Raw genomic sequence first — 22,106 nt, forward strand, 5'->3', positions numbered from 1 at the left:
TATCTTACACTTTTAAGGAATTATTTGAAACTTAATATTCAGATATTCTCCATGCTTAAGCTCTAGAATGATGCTAAAAAGATCCTCCAAAACAAAACAAAACAAAAACCAAACAGAAAGTCCTCCGTAATGACAATGATATGACACATATCTGAACCACACAATGAACCGCAGGTTTCTTGGTCTTCTGAATAGGCAAATGATGTTCTTCCCTCTGATTACAGAGCAATCATGACTAAGTTTTGCCAAAATTTTTGCTTCGGTGTGGGTTTCCATGAGGCACTGTGCTCCAGTTAAGAGCAACTAAAATGTCATTCAAAATTGCCATGCTATATAGCCCATGTGGAAAGAATGTCTGGTCAGTTTCTTGAATCTGACAGGTGAAAGAGAAGTAGGAGGAAATATTCCTGGCTCAAAAGAGTCAAAATAAGTCACTTTCCAAGAAAATCGACAGCAAGAGAATCCTGCAGATAGAGACACTGCAAGTGGAGCCCAGAATCCTAGCATCCCAGTATCTATGTCATCTTTATTCTTCCAAATTCTCAGCATGTTAACTCTTTTACGATCAGGTGGGCGATGTCGAGGAGGAAGGTGAGGAGGAGGATGGCGAGCAGCAGGGACAGGACATTGAGAGGCCATGGACAGGCCACCTCCTGGACTTGGCCACCCGCAACCACCCAGAAAATGCCACTGTGCTGGTCGAGCAGAACCGGAGACGCGTCCCTGTCCCGCTGGAGTAACGAGCCCTTCCTAGGCTCTGAGGACACCCTGGCTGAGGACTCCGCCCGTCGGCTGGGGGTCGCTTGGTCACATCCGTCGTCGTCATCCACTTCACGCTCACCCCAACTGCCCCCCTGAGTGAAGGCAGAGAATGCGGCCAATGGAGCAAATGGGACAGCAGTGCGGAGGCATCTTCACAGGACAGCTAGGCACCTCCTGCTCCCCATGAAACGGGGGGGAAGAGGGGCAAAAGTCGCCTTAAAGTGACCGAGTCCAGGTCGAAGTCACCAGGGCTGGCAAAAGCCAGCATCTTTAATTCTTTGGCTTAGTTGGTCCAGTATGTGGGTGCCCAAAGGTGTTTAGAGCTGGCAAAGATAACTCAAGAACGTTAGTCCAATCTCTACTTTTGAACCAGCAATGGAGTTTTACCCCTGATTTATTATCCCTGATAGGATTAGGCTATCTCCTGACCTGACAGTGGCTGTTTGTTCTTAAATTTTTGCTGTTGTTGTTTTTGTTTGTTTCCTTAAAATCATTATCTACCGAGGTCAGTTCTTTTGCAATTTCAACATATCCCAGGAAGTTCTCCAAGAAATGTGCTTTGGGAAAGTAGCATAGATCCCAAGATGTCCGGGAGCCTAAAATGACTTTTTTTTTTTATAATTTTTTATTGTTATGTTAATCACCATACATTACATCATTAGTTCTTGATGTAGTGTTCCATGATTCATTGTTTGTGCATAACACCCAGTGCTCCATGCAGAACGTGCCCTCTTTAATACCCATCACCAGGCTAACCCATCCCCCCACCCCCTCCCCTCTAGAACCCTCAGTTTGTTTCTCAGAGTCCAGAGTCTCTCATGGTTCGTCTCCCCCTCCGACTTACTCCCCTTCATTCTTCCCCTATCTTCTTCTTCTTTTTTTTTTCTTAACATATATTGCATTATTTGTTTCAGAAGTACAGATATGTCTCATCTTTCTTCTTCTGGGGACCCCTAACTCTTTCTGCTTACAGAAGGGCATACGAAGAGAGACTGTTGGACCTGGGAGTTAGAAGATTTTGGTAACTTTTTAGAATAGTATCTACAGCATGATTGGTACAAACCATGGTACAGTAGGTTGAGGAGTGAGATAAAGGAGAATGGCAGGAGAGAAATCAGACGGTAGCTTAAGGGACATTTAGGGGAGAGGTAGAAGAAAGAAAATGGTTTCAGACTTTTGTAAAAATATGCTGTAGAAGTTCTAAATTACATTTTTTAAAAAAGATTTATTTATTTATTTGAGAGAGAGAGAGCAAGAGCAGGAGGGGCAGAGGGAGAGAGAGAAAGAATCTCAAGCAAACTCCAAGCTCAGCGGGAAGCCCAGTGTAGGCCTGGATCCCAGGATCCTGAGATCATGACCTGAGGCCAAAACCAAGAGTCCCACACTTAACCAACTGGGCCACCCAGGCACCCCTCTTTTTTTTTTTTTTGTAAGATTTATTTATTCATTTGAGAGAGAGAGAGCGCACGTGGGCAAGCAGGAGGAGGGAGAGAGAATCCTCAAGCAGACCTCTGCTGAGCAGGGAGCCCACCCCGGGCTGGATACCAGGACTCTGAGACCATGACCTGAGCCAAAATCAAGAGCCAGCTGCTTAATTGACTCAGCCACTGGGTGTCCTTCTAAGTTACATTCTCAATTATTTTATTGAAAAAATAAACTAGTGAAATAAGGGTTTACACAGATTTATGCAAGCTGGGGCTCCTGGATGCTCAAAAGTGACCCACCCATGATAGTGTTACTGACCAAGCATCCTGTTGTCCGATGTGCAGCAAAACCTGAACACTGTCACCAGTTTCTGTGGCAGAGAAAAAGGGTTTTAATGCAGGGCACCAAGCAAGGAGATGGGAAAAAAATTTTCAAATCCGCCTCCCTAAGGAAAGAGAAAGCTGAGAATTTATAGGAATTTACAGGGTGGGGGAGGTATCTTGAGGATGGATGTAGGTGATTGGTGGTTGGGAAAAGGTGAGGTAAGGGGAAGGGAAGGTATCACTGCTTCTTGCAGGCGCCACCTAGTGACACGCTTGTACATCCCTCCTATGTATAAAAAATGAATGGCCTGCCAACTTGAGGAATGGACAGGAGGATCTCAGGGTGTGTCCTCATAGAGGCTACTTTCCTTCACCCTTATCCCTTCTGCACAACTGCAAGAATTCCTCCTGGTCTACTCCAGTTTTAGCTAGTCTCGTCGGTGGTCAGTACCACTTCTGCAAAACAGGCTCATAAATCAAGTTAGCCAGAGTTTCTTAAGGGTAGCATGATCAAACATTTGCTACCTTAACCTATCAGTTTCAGTAGTTCCGAAAATATTTCAGTTACTTTTCAACATCAGGATTATCTATGCCAATTCATGTATTTATCTGAGATAAACTTGGTAACTAAAATGTTAAAAACTATTTTTAAAGCCTTCAATCTAGAATAGGTAGGGATTATCTGTAGGAAAAAGATTATTTATAAGTGCAGAACATTTGGTAAGTAAAATCTTTAAACCGAAATTTTTCTTCTCCTGCGCACTACTCCATTCCCAATCCATGTGGAATAGATTTTAGTCATCGGTGTACAAAAAGTTGAAAGGGACCAAGAATTTCTGTCGCCTTCAAGGGTCCTTCTAGCTGGACTGAGAATCAAATCGACATGAGACAGATTATCAGGAGAAAATTAAAATTTTTTAAAGGTATTTATTTATTTATTTGACAGAGAGAGACACAGCAAGAGAGGGAACACAAGCAGGGGGAGTAGGAGAGGGAGAAGCAGGCTTCCCGCCAAGCAGGGAGCCCGATGCGGGCCTCGATCCCAGGACCCTGGGATCAGGACCTGGGCCGAAGGCAGACGCTTAATGACTGAGCCACCCAGGCGCCCCAGGAGAAAATTAAATTTAATAGCCTATGTGGGGAATCAACGCAGACGTGGCAATTCTAAAGATAGTTAGGCAAAATGAAGTATATATGTCACCCTGAACTAAGGAAAAGGGGGTAGGGGTCTGAGACTTCAGAAGAAAGGAATGCAATTCACAGGACAATAAGCAGAAAAGCAGATGTTTGGTAATTAGATGCTTGCCCTGCCATACAGATGGGTCACTCAAATAAAATTGATTTAGGCTAATAACTCTCATTCTGGGAAAGACCTCTAATTTAGATTCTTCTATGTACTTAAGGGGCAAAAGTTTCTCTTGAAGTGGTAGGTTCTCCATTGCCTTCAGCTCAGAATAATCTTCATGCCAAAGAGGCCCATCTTGGGGTGGCCTGCCCTCAACTCCTCAGAGTCAAAGTAACAGTGCAAACTACTTGTCCCTAATTGCAAAGGGATTTATTGCTTAAAAAAAATAGACAAAATATTTTGTACAACAACAATACCATATCCAATAGAGACTTCATAAACGTACCTTTCTGTTCTGTCTACTCACTGTCAAATGATGGTTAATTCCCACAGTGCGGCCAATAGAGAAAAATCAGAGGCTAAAGTTCTGCTGTTTTGGCTGTGACCTAAGAATCTATAACACTTTGTTATTAGTTACTTATTGCTGCACAAACAATTAGCTCTAAATATGGTGGCTTAAAATGACAACAAACATTTATTATCTCACACACTTTCTATGGGGCAGGAATTCGAAAGCAGTTTAGCTGGTTGGTTCTGGCTTGGGTTTTTCTTTATGAGGTTGCAGTTACATGCCAGCCAGGGTTGCAGTCATTTGAAGGCTTGACTAGGGCTGGAGGATCCTCTCCCTAGATGGTCCACTCACATGGCTGATAAATTGGTGCTGGAAATTGGCAGGAGGCTTTATTTAGTTCCTTACCCTAAAGACATCTCCATGGGACTATTAGAGTTTCCCCAATGCATGGTGACCACCTTTCCCAGAGTGAGGGATCCAAGAGAAAGAAGGCTTTGTGACCAGGGCTCAGAAGTTGCACTTTGTGGTTTCTACAGCATTCTATTGATATCATGGTCCAGTCCTATCCATTGTGACAGGGGAATACACAGGGGTGAGAATTCTAGGGATGAGGTTCACTGGGGAGCCATCCTGGAGCCTGGATCCCACATATTTATCATGGAGATGCCAATGTGTTACTTTGTGTGAGTCGGTTTTATAGTTCTTGCACAAAGACAGGGATTGATGCTCACATTAGCAGTGAGTCTTCTTTGCACTGGCTTATTCGCACATGCCTAGTAATTGCCGCTGTAACTTCTAGCAAGGGAGAAAGGTGCAGGGTTGGCTACTGTCTGGACTTCAGACAGCAGGAGGATTGGCTGCTGTCATTGCACAAAGCTGGTTAACCCCAGAGAACAGAGGACATGGGGAAGAGTTTCATTTTTAAGTATCATACCAATAAAAGGAGTGTTTATGCGGGAAAGTACATGCTGCTCTGATTTTTCGATGCTGCTCTTTCCATCATATCTCTGTGCTAAAAATTTGATTGATACAAAGGCCAACTTCCTTCAGCAAAGGGCAGGGTGAAGGTGTCATTCTAGGTTTTTAAAATGTGTATGTTTGCCTTAATGCCTGTATTTTAAATACTTAAACATTTCTCCTTGATGACAGTAGTGGTGAGAACCTAGGAAACAAGTGCTAAAGTGTTCACTCTTTTCTCTTGTTTTCCTAACATGCATGTATCATCTATTTGAGGATATGTGGAGATCATTTTCCACCTGCATTTAACAATTATATAAACATATATATATTCTCTCTCTAAATGCTTATAAATTCCCACTTCGAAATACCTCTCGGACTGAACCAAAGAGAGAAATGATGAAACATATTTTTTTTTAAAGATTTTATTTATTTATTTGAGAGAGAGAGAGAGAGAACGAGAGATAGAGAGCACGAGAGGGAAGAGGGACAGAGGGAGAAGCAGACTCCCTGCTGAGCAGGGAGCCCGATGTGGGACTCGATCCCGGGACTCCAGGATCATGACCTGAGCCGAAGGCAGTCGCTTAACCAACTGAGCCACCCAGGCGCCCCATGATGAAACATATTTTAAAAAACATTCGTTTTCAAGTGTGAAATAGATCTCATATTCTAGAGGCACCTCTCAGTAGTTACACACAAATCTAACTGAATGATTGAGGTCAGGCAATCCTACAACAAAAGTATTAATAGGCTTTTGGCCACATTGAAATTTGTGTTGTCCAGATGCTTTCAGGCATAATTCTGATGATGTTGAGATCTGATTCTGAATTGGCAATGTACTGCATTATTTTTTTAAGTTAGCAGCATTTAATTGATTTGAGAATTATTTCTATGTTTGATATTTGGAGGAGAATGACAAACACCTCTTGTCCAGAATAACATTTTAAGACAAATTTCACATGACAGAGTGTTCTGTGATGCCAAATGTTACTCTTAGCTATTTTCTACAAGAAAGCATAATTATGATATTTCCATCAGCAAAATTATTTTAGTTTTTTTAATAAAAGTTGGTTTGCTTTATGTCAATGCAGTTGAAAGATAGACTTTACTGATACATTGTGAAAAAATTCACTGTTTAGTGTTTCCACAGAGAAATTACCAAGTACAGCAATCTCAGTGAAGACTATTTTGGACAATGAAGTTCAAAATACACCTATATACCTTTTTCAATAAACATTAATGTCATCATGATAATGGTTTATTTTATTTATTTATTTATTTTAAAAGATTTTATTTATTTATTTGACAGAGAGACACAGCGAGATAGGGAACACAAGCAGGGGGAGTGGGAGAGGGAGAAGCAAATTCCCCGTGGAGCAGGAAGCCGGATGTGGGGCTCGATCCTAGGACCCTGAGATCATGACCTGAGCCAAAGGCAGACACTTAGCGACTGAGCCAACCAGGCGCCCCCATGATAATGGTTTATTAAGGATAAGGTTGTTTTTTTTTTTTTAATGATACTGTGGAAAGAGACTGAATTAAGACAGAAAAGCAAGAGTTCCAGTCCTAACTCTGTTGTGTATTACTGTGATCTTGAGTAAGTCCCTTAATATCTTTATTTTCAGTTCCATCAAGTGTGCTTGGGTTATAATCTACTGCGAGGATTAAATGAACGAATATAGGAAATAATCCTGGTATAGATTCTAGAAATATTAGGTACTAAGTAAATATTCATGTCTATATTTGCATTTTCTTTATTCTTTCCTCCTAGTTGCAAACTCTATTAAGTAACAGGTAAATCTAAGAAAATATGTTGCAAGAAGAAAAATCTTTTGTGTAATTTTGTACCAAGTTATTTCAGCCATGCAATTTTGCTAATGGATGTAGTTGGTTTAAGACTAAGGAGTATCTATAAATGAAAGTTTATTGTGTGTGATTTCTTGACAAATTTTATTGTTAAAATTCTTTATTTTAGGGAAAACCATTATGTAAAATATTGAATTTAAAGTAGGGGCCAAATGGTGGCCAGCATGATGATGATGATGATAATCAGAATGCCTTTACAAGGAACGTGACATTTGCAATTCTCTTTAGCTCCCAGCATTTCCTGTTGTCTTAATGGCTGGCTTCCTTCCTTTATACTACCTGAATAGTTCTTGTAAATATTCATTTGTTGTCTGTGGTTTCAAGCATTCATTCTAAGGATTTATTATTAGGCAAGACAATTTCCCTCTCCTGAGTTATGAGTGGAATGTGGAAATTGCCTACCAGAGCATCAGCTACAATAATACAAACTCAGATACTTGTGCTCATCTACTGCTTTCAAAGGCCAAAGAAATAGCAGCAGTAACAAAAATAATAGCTGATTACATCAAAACAGAAAAGGGCAAAACAAATCAACTTCCCCCTAAATGGATAAAAATTATCTACTTTGTTCTTTAGTTTCAGAACGGTAACATACTTCCCTTCTGTAAATAGCATTGGGTCCAGCATAGCTTATTTTGTAACATGTCTATACCTAAGTCAGGAATCATAGACATCTTAGGATTCAACAGTTTCAATTCCAGATCCTCTGAAAACTGATAGAATTCTGTTGAATTCTTACTATCAGCTTTGGAGCTTGTATCTTCAATGACAGGGACAACTTTTCTTAAAAATGTTTTCTTTCCCTTTAATTTGAAAATAATGTGTTCCAAATGCTTTGATTTTTATTGCAATTATCATTACAAATTTAAGAAAAAGTAAATATTATCATAACATATACCTAAGCAGGAACCTAAAATTCATGTTTTGTTCACTTGTTTTGCAAAATGGGCTTATATTACCTAATAATCTGATCATTGAATTTATAGCTAATATTTACCCAAGATTAGACATATCATAATTGGAGCATGTTCCAATAAAACTATGTTTGGCATTACATCTAGTCTCCTAGTGCTTCCCAGGATTTATTTTCACGCTTATTTTACTGTACTTGTCCCCCCCCTTTATCTTCTTATGCTGACCTTCAAATAAGAAGATAGAGTATCGATAATAAAGTGAGGAGAATCCAGATGCCTCAGTAATATAAAGGGCATTAGATTCCTCCAACTTAAAAACAACTTTATGATTTGGGATCAAATGGGTAGGTTAGTTTATAAGTACTGACATATCGGGGCACCTGGCTGGCTCAGTGGGTAGAACACACAACTCTTGATTTTGGGTTGTGAGTTAAAGCCCCACATTGGGTTCAGAGCTTACTTAAAAAAAAATGAAAAAAATAAAAGTGCTGACATGTTATCTAATCATCAGAGTTATGAAACATCAGGTACCAGAGCAGTTCTAGAGGTTCATTTCTGTTGACACTTTTAGGACACTGAGGAAAAAGTGTGATTGTCAGTTATTTCATTTTGTTACTTTTTTAAAAGACCTGCTGTTTGTTTGTTTGTTTGTTTTTCGGTGTAGCTAAGGAATCAATCTAAGTTTTCCCAACATGGCTCGCACATCAGGCAACCACTTCCAGATGTACTCTTTCCTCTATTCTCCATTTATGTGATTTTTCCCCCCAAGATACTTTAGGTTTTCTTACCTCATTAAAAAGTAATAACATCCATATACAAACATGAAATAATGTCATTCCTTCATTTGCTCAAAACCTGTGTATTGAACATTCTTCTTTTTTTTTTGTTAATGATTTTATTTGACAGAAAGAGATACAGCGAGAGAGAGAGAACACAAGCAGGGGGAGTGGGAGAGGGAGAAGCAGGCTTCCCATGGAGCAGGGAGCCCAATGAGGGGCTCAATCCCAGGACTCTGGGATCATGACCTGGGCCAAAGGCAGATGCTTAACGACTGAGCTACCCAGGTGCCCCGATTCTTCTGTTTTTTGGGACAGGCACTGGGGATGCAAAGTCTAATAAAATATGGTCCACAGACAACTAAAAGTACAAGGGGAGAAGTTCTGATAATGATGTGTAAAGTGATATGGAGTTTCAGCGGGAGGGCATTCATGTCATCTGGGGTGGGAATTCTCAACTTCAGCTGCACATTAGAATCACCTGGGGAGGTGCTAAAAAATCCCTATGCCCAGGTGACATCCCCAACCAATTAAATCAGAATCTCTGAGGGTGGGTCCCAGGCCCCAGTTTTATTTTTAGAGCTTCCAAGTGATTCTAATGTGCAGCCAAGTTTGAGAACCATAGGTCTGGATATTCAGAGATGGGGTCCTAGAAGAGGTAAGACTTGAGTTTTATTTAGATATGAGTAAGGAAAGGGTTAAGGCATAGGCAGGGGACTGCTGGCTGGGCTCTGAAACTATTCCTGGCAGGCGGAAGCCTAAGCCAAAGTGAATAAGAGATAAGGAAGCAGACCACCTGGTCTCGGATGGTTGGGAATATTTTTCTCTGGTGGCTACAGTATAATCATAGAAAATGGCTAAACCTCAAGGAATTAAGTCATTAAGGGTGTTATCAATAGTCCATGCTCAAACCAAGTTGGCACAAGAATTTCACGGCCACAAGCTTCCCAGTCAGTTCCCAATAAAAGACTGCCACTAAAAGCCCTTAGTGGCAACCCACTTGGGACCCTCTCACTCTAGAGAGCTTCTCCTTTCCTTTCTGCTCTCGCCTTCACTTAATAAACTTTCACTTCATTTCACCCTTTTGTGTACACAAGATTCATTCTTTGACTCCGTGAGACAAGAACCCTGTAATCCTGTAACAGATGTATGAAGAGATTAGGGGATGCCATACTAGGGAGAGAGGGAGTCTTTTGAAGAGGCAAAGGATTATGAAATAACATGACAGGTTTAGGCAACTCATGAGTTACTCAGTACGGCAGAAAGAAAAACAGTGAATGAACTGTTCTAAGTAAGGTAGGTAGAGAACTAATCATCAAAGACATTGACCTATTTATTTTCAACAGAAATGATTGTCATAGTCTGAGACAAACTGGGCATAAGAAACAAGGAATGAGTTTAGAAAGGAATAAAGATCTAAAGATTTAGAAGAATAAAGATAGGAGACTAGGAGTGCATGGCTATGAGGAAGAAAGGAATAAACCAGGATGGATAGGGTAGCACCCTCTGGAAGGAGCTAGGAGTTCAAATGATTGAAGGCAGAGGGGCTGCCTGAGGCAGGAAGGAAGAAAAAATTTTGATTATTGTAGGTCAGGATTGATATTCAATGTGGAAATCAGACAGGATTAATGTTTCTAGACAACTGTTTCCTCTTGTGTAATTTCATAGTGTGGATCAGGACGATAGTGCCTGGCCAAGGGGGTGGAAGGAACTAGGTAGGAGGTCCATGTCCTCTGTTACCTGGCCAGAGGGATCAGGACTCAACTATTTCAGGCATGGAGAATCAGAGGCCTGGTCTGAAGAGCAGATAGTGAGGTTGTTGTTTGATGCTTACTTTAATAACCAGGGATTGAAATCCTTCCTTTCCACACCTCTCTGCTGCTCCTTACTCTGCTTTCTCCTCCTATCTCCTGCACGTCAGTCTGAGTATGGAGAGGGACCACTGACCTATTTCTAAACCTCATTTATTACTGGGGAAGAAACTTCTTTTTTTATAAATATTTTATTTATTTATTTGAGACAGAGCATGAGAGAGAGAGCACACAAGCAGGGGGAGTGGCAGGCAGAGGGAGAGGGAAAAGCAGACTCCTCACCGAGCAGGGAGCCCAATGAGGGACTCGATCCCAGAACCCTGGGATCATGACCTGAGCTGAAGGCAGACGCTTAACTGACTGAGCCACCCAAGCACCCTTGGGGAAGAAACTTCTAACATAGTGTTGACTAAACAAGACTTTCTCTGATTTGGGGAGTGGCTGTGTTTGAGCCTACAAAAAACATGCTATCATTATCCAAAGATGGAGGTATATGGAGATTGACAGTGACAGATTCTCACAAACCCATTTACTTCTTTTACAGGGTTCCATCATGAGAGCTCTGGTTTGCCTTTGCAGAAGGGCATCTGTCTTAGATGTAGTTTATAGCCTCAGAACAGAAATAATTAATAGACTATAGAGGGTTAAATAGAGCCCATACCCTCAGGTTGATTTGCATGGAACTAAATGGGCAGACTTGACTGATTAGCTACAGACAAGTATTAATAAATACACTAGCACTCAGAAAATAAGTATAAAGTTATACCAGCAAATTTAGGGCCTGCCTGTATCTGTAACCACATACCCTGCCCACCACTTGTTGCAATGGGCCCACTCTCTCTGCTTTTATTTGTGACAACACTTCCACAAGTATACTGGATCCCACCCCGTTAAAAAATTTTGTCTCTACAATTAATCCTTTGGCTTCTTTATTAACAATTGCCTTTTCCCTGCTGGACCTTTACCACCAATGACCAACACATTGCCGTCTTTAAAAGAACCCTCCCTGACCTCACATTCCCCTCCAGGTACCAGTCTTAGTTTTCTTATCTTCTTTATCTTAACCCATTTATTATCTCCATTATTCTTAGTCCTTTCAAGAAGGGCCATCTCTATTCCCTCTTTCTACTTCTTTACCTCAACTTTCTCCTGAACACACTCCAATAGGACTTTCATCTTCTCTCTTCCCCTATAGTCACTCTTGTAAAGGTCATTAATAACTTTCAAATTGCCCAAGTTGATGGCCAAATCATAATTCTCATTTTACCTGACTTTATTAGCATCATTTGGCAACAACTAGTCCCCATATAAAGCTTGAACCCTCTCTTCTTTTGACTTAGGATACTGTTCTTGGTTGGTTTTAACCCACACATCACTGGCTGTATCTTCTCACTTACCTTGCTTTTATTTCCTTTTCTTAACTTCTCTATTGCCCCTCATTCCTTCTCAAGTTACACCCATTTGCTAGGTCATCTTATCCAGTCCAATGACTTTGATTTCCATCAATGGACTGACTCATATTTTTATCTAGTCTTTCCCATGAGTTCTAGACTCATTTATCAAACTGTCTTTTTCAAAATCTCCATGTGAATCTTAAATAGATATGCTTCCAACAGAAATTCTTCATCTGCAACAGTTTCTTCCCCAGTGTTCCCTTACCCCAATACTTAAATTATAATTCTTGTAATTGATAGAATTTATGTTATGTTCTCTTGGCTACCTCTTTGATCTGTACTGTTTGCTACTCTTTCTCTTGACTGTATATATACTAGCCATATTAATCTCCTTCCTATTTTTGAAAATGTCAGGCACACTCCCACCCCAGGGCCTTTGCACTTTCTGCTCCCACTCCCCGGAATGTGTTTCCCTGAGATATTCCTGAGGCTTACTTCCTTACTTCATTCAGGTCTCTGCTTAAATGTCCATCTTTTTAGAAAGCCTTTCTTGTTAACCCTAAAACTAAAAGCTTTTAAACATAATTCTGCATTCTATTTCTGTTTTATTTTTCTTTGAAAAACTTATCACTACCTGAGATTGTTATTTATCCGTTTACTTTTTGCCTGTGTTTCTTTTTTTTTTAAGTCTTTTTTATTTAAATTCCAGTCAGTTAACATACAGTGTAATATTAGTTTCAGGCATCTTTCTTACTAAAAAAAAACTCTAAGAGGGCAGGGATTTTGTCTGTATTGTTCCCAGCTTCATTATTTGCATCTCGTATAGTGAGTAGCACACAGTAAGGAGTTTCATAAATATTTGTTGACTGCTGATCAAATGAGTGAAAGAGCTGTTTATGAAATGAGATTCTCCTAGATAAGAGTGATGAGGGTTGCTGGAGGGGAGAGGGGTGGGGGGATAGGGTAGCTGGGTGATGGGCATTAAGGGGGCATGTGATATAGGGCGCCTGGGTGGCTCAGTTGGTTAAGCGACTGCCTTCAGCTCAGGTCATGATCCTGGAGTCCCGGGATCGAGTTCCGCATTGGGCTCCCTGCTCGGCGGGGAGTCTGCTTCTCCTTCTGACCCTCCCCCCTCTCATGTTCTCTCTCTCTATCTCATTCTCTCTCTCAAATAAATAAATAAATAAATCTTTAAAAAAAAAGGAGGGCATGTGATATAATGAGCACTGGATATTGTATAAGACTGATGAATCACTGACCTCTGAGACCTCTGAAACCAATAATACATTATATGTTAATTTAATTTAAATAAAAAATATGAAAAAAAGAATGAATCATTTTGTGTTAAAATGATCTGATATAGTTTCTTGATTATTAGAAAACTTTCTGGGGCACCTGGGTTGCTGAGTCGTTAAGCATCTGCCTTCAGCTCAGGTCATGATCCCAGGGTCCTGGGATCGAGCCCTGCATCGGGCTCCATGCTCTGCGGGAAGCCTGCTTCTCCCTTTCCCTCTCCCCCTGCTTGTTCTCTCTCTCTCATTGTGTCTCTCTCTCTGTCAGATAAATACATAAAATCTTAAAAAAAAGAAAACTTTTTAACTATGAGAAAACCATTATTTTTAGGCTTGCACCTAGAGTTGTATTTGATATGCCCTCATAAACAAATTTCCAAGCATTGTGGCAAATTGTTCTTTATCTTATTCTAATAATTAATCTGGTATTTGAACTCAAATAGGAAACATTAATTTCCCTTTGTTTTCTCAAAATTTGACTTTGTTATATACCCAACAGTTCTCCACTCCCTGCATTTTTCTATCATTCCTTTATCTTAATAATGATACATAAAATACAAAAGAGAAGGTAGAAGCAATCAGTTAGACTCTAGTGACACAATCTATGTTCTACACCAATGGATAGGTTTTAAATGGAACAAAGTGGGGCGCCTGGGTGGCTCAGTTGTTAAGCATCTGCCTTCGGCTCAGGTCATGATCCCAGGGTCCTGGGATGGAGCCCCGCATCGGGCTCTCTGCTCAGTGGGAAGCCTGCTTCTCCCTCTCCCACTCCCCACCTGCTTGTTCCCTCTCTTGCTGTGTCTCTCTCTATCAAATAAATTAAAAAAATCTTTAAAAAATAATAAATAAATGGAACAGAGGATGAGCTGTATTTTTCCCAAACTGCCTAATTCATAGAGCTAATCTGAGAAAAATGATTTGGCACACAATTGTAAAGATTAGCTGACAAAGCAGATCGTTGAAATGGTTTTTCTATCTTCCACATTAAGATGTCATTTTAAAAGTTAGTGCTATATATAATAAAATTCTGAGTTTGGAGGCTTGTCTTTTTCATGAAAACCTGAAACCTGAGCCATTTATTTCAGCAGTTGTAAACATAAATCCCCATGGCTCATAATATGTTAGTAATCAGAAATGGCCCTTTGAGTAAGCATTTATGCATCAATAGCCTTTGAAAAATGTATCAATTCTGTGTTTTCTTTGATAAAGAGGAAAGGTGAGACGGAGAACTAAAAACATGAAAATGAGTAAAACTTAGAAAATACTAAAAATATTTACAACAGTAAAACCACTTGTTATGTTGTGTTTACATTTCTATAGTTCGTATTTTCAGATTTATAAGGGTTCAATTTTATTTCCAAATTAAACAACAGACAATGAGTAATGTAATATAAAATTGATTTCATTCATCAACTTAACTGGGAAGTGTTAGAGATGCCACATTGATATATAGCATCTAATCAAAGGAAAAGCACCCAATTGCTGATTTCGATGGCTCGTATGATAATAAATCCTCAGTCCATGCTAGAATTCTGTGATGTTCCTAAGCAACAGTAGTCCTCCAGTGACTTCATTATGATCATGTTAATGTTTTTTTTTTTTCTCAAGGGTAGTTTGAGAAGCAAACTATAACTATTACGAGTACTGGAATTACAGGGAAAATCCCAAATACCATATTATTTTGATACTATAAATAGTTCTATGCATAACAACAAAGTATATGAGGTTTACAATGATATTTAGGGCTTGGGGTCTCTTTTGGTATAGTAATTCATGAGCTTTCTAACCTCAGGCTGGGGACATATTTGTAATTTACTTCATTTCTTCTAATTCATTTCAGGCTGGAAAGACTCTCAGGTTACACTTTCAAGGTTTCACAAGTGTAATGGCTTGTGATGTGTTTGTGATTCTGGTGATGACTTTAAATATTAAAACTGCAACTCTCATGATATTTACATGGGATCTGCCACTGACAACTTAAGAGGGAATGGTAGTTGCCTGCTTATAAAAACACATTCTATAATTCAGTAGTTGATATCCATTTAAAAAATTCAACCTTAAAACATCTTAATGCCTATTCAAAGCTCCTTACTTTCTAGTGATGAAATGCACAAACTGTTAAATACAATTTAGTTTAAATACTGGCAAATAATGAGAGACTTTAGAAACATCAGAACTTCTATATCCAAGCGAGAAAGAAGTCTGTGTACTTCTTTCAGTGACTCTGCCGTTCAAAATATATTGTCCTCAACAAAGGAAATCCTCCTCCACCCTTTTTCTTTTTTTTTCTTTTTTTTAAAGATTTTATTTATTTATTTGAGAGAGAGAGAATGAGAGAGAAAGCATGAGGGGGGGAGGGTCAGAGGGAGAAGCAGACTCCCTGCTGAGCAGGGAGCCCAATGCGGGACTCGATCCGGGGACTCCAGGATCACGACCTGAGCCAAAGGCAGTCGATTAACCAACTGAGTCACCCAGGCGCCCTCCACCCTTTTTCTTATGATAAAAACCACATAATATGAAATCTACCCTCTTACCAACTTTTTTAGTATACAGCACACTGCTGTTACTATAAGCATAGTGTTGTATAGCATATCTCTAGAACGTTTTCATCTTTCATGGCTGAAACTATTTACCAATTGAACGGTGTATTGGTTAGGATTCTTCAGAGAAACAGATGAGTTGTATACATATTAATTAACTGTATATATCATAAAGAGATTTATTATAAGGAATTGCCTCAGGTGAGTATGGAGGCTGAGAAGTCTCAAGATCTGCAGTCAGCAAACTGGAGACCCAGGGGGGCAGATGTAGTTCTGGTCTGAGTCCGAAGGCTTGGAGACCGAAATTATTAATATTTTCTTCTTATGGATTTTGGGTAAGACAAGGCAGGAAATATATAATTACAGTAAGATTAAGTAATATTTGTCAATAATTCTTGAATGACATTTTTCAGTCTGTATGTTTGCTATTACTGATATTTAAAGTAAGTATAAAATACCAGTTATGTATTAGTTTCCACTTAGTATGGCTAATTTCTAGATGATCATAATGAGAAATTATTTTTTAAAATGAAATAATAGATGGCTAGGGAGAATAGAGAATCAAGTTTGTTAGAATGTATTTCTCTAGGATTGCCTGGGTGGCTCCGTCAGTTAAGCGTCTGCCTTCAATTTATGTCATGATCCCAGGGTCCTGGGATGGAGTCCTGCATCCAGCTCCTTGCTCAGTCGGGAGCGTGCTTCTCCCTCTCCCTCTGCTGCTCCCCCTGCTTGTGCTTGCTCTCTCTCTCTGACAAATAAATAAAATCTTCAAAAAAAAAAAAAGAATGGATTTCTCTTTCCAATTCTATTTCTTCCTTTTCTCCCCTACCCACCATAAATTATAGTTTTTAGTGATATTTGCCAACCCTTGGCATATTTAGTTTATATAACCTAATGTTGCTCAGGGGAAAAATATATTTACAGTGCCTGTCTGTAAGAAGACAAGAGTATTCTGTACATCAGACTTGTCCTGTAAGCTGTCCTAGAGCTTCAAGACCTCAAAGAATCTATGTCTTTACTTAAACATATTAACCAGCATGGATACTCATTAAATAGTAAGAGAAAGAATCTACTTTTCAAATGTAAAATGACAAATTAATTAAGTGACATAAGAAAAAGAAAAGAAAAAAAAGAAAAAGTTCCCCTTCCCTCTCTCACTGTCTCTCTCTCTGTCAAATACATAAATAAAATCTTAAAAAGAAAAGAAAAGAAAAAGTCCCCAGAATTAGGAAGTGGTACTAATGGTTTTCTTCATGACTCTGGAAGTTTTAATCTGTAATATGGTAGTATGGCAGTATGGCAAAAAAATATATATATATATTTTTTTTATTTGTTATTTGGTTGAAGATAATTTTATAGTTCAAACTGAAGGAAAATAAGGAAAGAGCTTAGAGATGTGGACTGAAATCTGAAAAAAAAGACTAGAGTGAAAGTTCTAGAGAATAATCAGTAATTGAAATACTTAAGGAACGCTTCCCTGCACTAATTTGCATATATGCATATGCATGTGTGTATATATTTGGGTATATGTAACTTCCTACATTTGTAAGAATGTACTTTTACTTTTCTCTGTTATTATGTTCATACTAGGTGGTAAATAATAGACGTGCATTTTATTTTAATTATTCATCAGTTTGTTTATTAATGAAATAACAAGTAGGATCTGATCCTAATTAGCAATATCAAGCAGTTCTCCAGCATCAGAGCTTCAACCAATTCATTTTTTTGCTCTTGTTCTCAAATTCATGCTTTCTATTTACTTTGTTGTTCAGAGAAGAAAGAAAGGAGCTAAGTTTTTCTTTGAGCACATACTATTGGTCATACATCGTGCTAGAAGTTTACATACAAACCATCTGATTCTTATAACTTGCTAGATAGCGTTAAACTCAGGTCTGCCTGACTTCCAGCCCATGCACAGTTTGACTATTCATAGTCTTTCTTGTTAAGTGTCACAGAACTCAAGATAGCTGATATTTAACAATACAGTTGACCCTTGAACAACACAGGTTTGAAGCACACAGACCCACTTATGTGTGGGTTTTTTTTAGATAAAGTACAGTACTGTATATGTATTTTCTCTTCCTTATGATTTTCTTCTTTTTTTTTAAAAGATTTTATTTATTTATTTAATTGACGGAGAAAGAGAGACAGAGAGACAGTGAGAGAGGGAACACAAGCAGGAGGAGTGGGAGAGGGAGAAGCAGGCTTCCCACTGAGCAGGGAGCCTGATGTGGGGCTCGATCCCAGGACCCTGGGATCATGACCTGAGCCGAAGGCAGACGCTTAATGACTGAGCCACCCAGGCGCCCCTCTTTCTCATGATTTTCTTAATAACAGTTTCTTTTCTCTAGCTTAGTGTATTGTAAGAATACAGCATATAATACATAAAACACACATTATGCGTTGACTGTTTATGTTATTAGTAAGGTGATTCAAAAGTTATACATGGATTTTGGGGGTGCCTGGCTGGCTCAGTGGGTAGAGCATTTGACTACTGATCTCAGGGTCGTGAGTTCAAGCCTATTGGGAGTGAGCCTACTAAAAAAAAAAAAAAAAGGTATACTCGGGTTTTTGACTATGTAGGGTGTTGGCATACCTAACCCCTAAGATGTTAAAGGGTCAACTATATTAAGCAGAAAATCCTTTTGCTCTTAGAAAGCATCTTTCTTTCAGTTGCCAAAATAGTATCATAAAACCCCTTGTATTGCTTTATACTTTTGTTTAAAATTCTCTAGCTCCATATTTCCTTCTTTGTGTAATGTCAGAAGTCTTTTTTTTTTAAAGATTTTATTTATTTAATTGACAGAGAGAGAGAGGGAGAGGGAACACAAGCAGGGAGAGTGGGAGAGGGAGAAGCAGGCTTCCCCCTGAGCAGGGAGCCCGATGCGGGGCTCGATCCCAGGACTCTGGGATCATGACCTGAGCAGAAGGCAGATGCTTTAACCAACTGAGCCACCCAGGCGCCCCATAACGTCAGGAGTCTTAAAGTCCGATTCCTCTCTGCATTTGCGGATTCTTCTGTATACCCACACCCACTTTGGGTCCTGTCAAATTTACTTTAGTTCTCTGAACCTGCCTGGGTTCTTTTCTATTTCCCCGTTACACATTTGCTCTGCCTGTAATGCTTTTAATCCTTAATCCAATGACAAATTTCCACCCTTCTGTATTAGTCTGGGTCTCCAGAGAAGCAGAACCAATATAAGGTCTACATGTAAGATTTATTGTAAGAATTGGCTTACATGATTATGGAGGCTGAGAAGTCCCAGGATCTATAGTTAGCAAGCTGGAAACCCAGGAGAGCTGAGGGTATAGTTCTAGTCTGGGTTGAAAGAACTGAGAACCTGGAGAACTAATGGTGCAAATTCTAGTCCGGGTCCCAAAATAGGAGAAAACTGATGTCCCAGCTCAAAGACAGGCAGAGAAAGCAAATTCTCTGTAACTCCACTTTTTTGTTCTATTCAGGCAGGAAGCAATCTACTTTAAGTAGTCTATGGATTGAAATGTTAATCTCATCCACAAACACCCTTACAGACAGGCCCAGAATAATGTTTAACCAAATATCTGGGCTCCCTTGGGCCAGTTAAATTGACATTAACATTAACCATCACACCTTCCTTTACATTCGACATTTAAGGGCCATCTATGCTTTTAAAACTTTCCTGAGCATTCTGGGCTGAGTTAATTGTTTCCCTTGGCGTGTATGGCAGAGATCACTAGCTGTTCATCCACTCTTCTTTTCCTGCTGGGCACACAGTTAGACCACATTACCCAAACCCCTTTTTGCTTTGGTGTGGCCATGTAGCCTTACTTAAATTTTTCTCACACAATCTGCTCTTCTCTCTTCTCCTGTCTGTTAGCTGTTTCCTTATACTGACAAGGAACACATTTGTTACTCTTCCGCCCCGCCTCAGCCTTACTGTCCTATTGGTTCCATTTTATGGGAGAAATAAATTTTATTGTATTAAGCCACTGATTTGGGGATTTATCTTTTACAACAGCAAATGTTACCCAATACACACATTGTAACAGATGTTCTTAATGTCCCTTCCCATATTGTTACAATAGCTTTGAGCTACTGCTTCTGTGGTAGGGAGTTTCTGGCACACTGACCAGTTTGCATCTTAAGCACCTGAATTTCTTTGCTTCACTATCTGAAGGTTTTCTTTGGCACCTTAGAAGCTTGCCATGCACTGTGGCAACCTGGAAGAGTGGGAGAAAGCCTCAGCCGATAGGAGGCAGAAGTCAGTGGATCACATGCTTCAACCTTCCCATACATGAGTGGGACAATTGTGAAGCATGTTTTACATGGTTCTCAGAGGGCCCACAGTGGGATTAGTCCCAGAGCCCATTTGGTAACCTGCTTTTTAATACCTTCTCATTTCTCCTTTCCTCAACCCCTGGTAACCACTATTCTACTCTCTGCCCCATTAATCTGAGCATTTTAGTTTTCTCATAAATTTGGAAACATGCAGTATTTGTTCTGTCACTGGCTTATTTCACTTAGCATAATGTCCTCCAGCTTTATGCATGGTGTTGCAAATGGCAGGATTTCCTTCTTCTTCCTCTTCTTCCTCTTCTTCTTCTTCTTCTTCTTCTTCTTCTTTAAGGCTGAGTAATATTCCATACATTTTCTTAATCTATTCATCCATTGGTGGACACTTAGGTTGTTTCCATGTCTTGGTTGTTGTAAATAATGCTGCAATGAACATATGGGTGCAGATATCACTTCAAGACAGTGATTTTATCTGCAGATATATATTCAGAAGTGCGATTACTGGATCAAATGGTAGTTCTATTTTTAATTTTTTTAAAGATTTTATTTTTTTAAAGTAATCTCTACCCCCAACATGGGGTACCAACCCCAAGACCAAGGGTTGCATGTTCTATAGAGTGCGCCAGCCAGGCACCCCTCTATTTTTAATTTTTTAGGAACTTCATAGATCTCCGTTTCTTTAGGGTCAGTTGTTGGAGCTTTGTTTCCTTTGGTCGTATCATCTTTACTTAATTCTTTCCGATCTTTGTATCTTTGAGTCGGTATCTGTGCACTTGAGTAAGCAGTCTCTTCCAGACTTTACAGGGAAAGGCCTTCACCAGTTAGCTCAGTCTGGGGTACTGGACAAGTCAGCTAGTAGTTTCTGGGGACAGGTGGGGCTGCTATAGGAGTTTCTTGTTGGGTGAGGTACCTGCCTGTGCTGAGGCTGGCTGGGCTCTGCCTTCAAGTAAGACTGCTGGGTTGGCTCCCTGCTCAGGCAGGGCAGCTGGCCACACTCTGTGGTGAGTTTGGGGCCACTAGTTGCCCTCCCCAATCTCCTCTGGTCTGGTGAGGTTGCGGGCTACGTTCCCAAGCAGGGCAGTGCCATTAATGCATTGCGCGATTGTGCAGGGCTTGCGGGCTGGGTGCCGCCGTCACTCCTGGTTGCGTGAGCCTCAGGCTGTATTCTGATTGGATGGTGCCACCCACAGGATTCTGGGTTCAGGCGGCAGCCGGTCGGGTTTCGCAGTCGGACCGGGGTCTCAGGCCGTGCTGTATGATCTGGCCGTGACTCAAACTGCATCCCGAAGTTGTTCAGGACCACAGGTCAGGCTTCCAGAGCAGGTAGGCTGTTGCGTCTGCTCCTCTAGGGGGTGAAGTTGCTGGCCCGGCTCCCTGGTGTAGAGGGGCCTTCAGCTGTGTCCCGCATATGGGGGTGGGGCTGTGCTCCGTTGCCTGGCCGGGTGATGTCCTGGCTTCCTTGTTGGATGTGGCTGCAGACCGTGCTCTGCCACTGGGCATGGTCACTGGCTGGGCTCTTTGTGTGGGCGAGGCCACAGGCTGCATTGTGCCGTGCGGCAGGGTCCAGTGCCAGGCAGCGTTGCAGAGTGCAGTTGTGGGCGGGGCGCCGCTGCTGTTCGGGGTTCCTGGTTCTGTGGCCCTGGAAGCTATGTTCAACAGCTGGGCATGGCTGCTGGCTTGCCTCTCTGCCAGGAAGATAGGCTGTGTTCCACAACAGCTGGCTGTCTGTGGCCAGACTTCCGGAGGGATAGACTAGAGGCTGTGTCGAGCAGTTGGGCAGGACTGTGAATTTGCAATGTGGTAAAAGTGTAGTTGCTCCTCTTACCCTTCCTTTTCAGTTTTGGGGTCCAGGGGGTTGCTTCGGCTTTATCCACCGGGTTCTGGAATTTTCACGTTGGTGCCTTCTCTATGGATAGTTGTTAGTTGGTCTTATGAGGGGGACTGAAGTCAGAATGAGCTAAGTTGCCATATTGATGACGTCCCAGGGACAGAGTTGTGGATTCAAATACTGCATCAGTGGTTTAGTAGCTGTATGATCGCGGTCAGTTACTTAACCCCTCAGGCTCAATTTAAAATGGGGATATTTAAAATGAGGATAATAAAGCTACCTTAGAGACTGTGATGAGATGACACTGT

At 40.6% G+C, this 22,106-nt stretch overlaps 1 pseudogene; it reads right to left on the reverse strand.

Moving 5' to 3' along the window:
* Positions 1–235: 235 nt before the first annotated feature.
* LOC148164690 (ADP-ribosylation factor-like protein 6-interacting protein 6 pseudogene) lies at positions 236–21,252 on the reverse strand (annotated as a pseudogene).
* Between the last annotated feature and the right edge of the window lie 854 nt (positions 21,253–22,106).

The sequence above is a fragment of the Eumetopias jubatus genome, unplaced genomic scaffold (genome assembly GCF_037043125.1).
Source record: "Eumetopias jubatus isolate StellerSeaLion01/CBP00866 unplaced genomic scaffold, mEumJub1_p1.0 scaffold_3, whole genome shotgun sequence".
Taxonomy (NCBI): domain Eukaryota; kingdom Metazoa; phylum Chordata; class Mammalia; order Carnivora; family Otariidae; genus Eumetopias; species Eumetopias jubatus.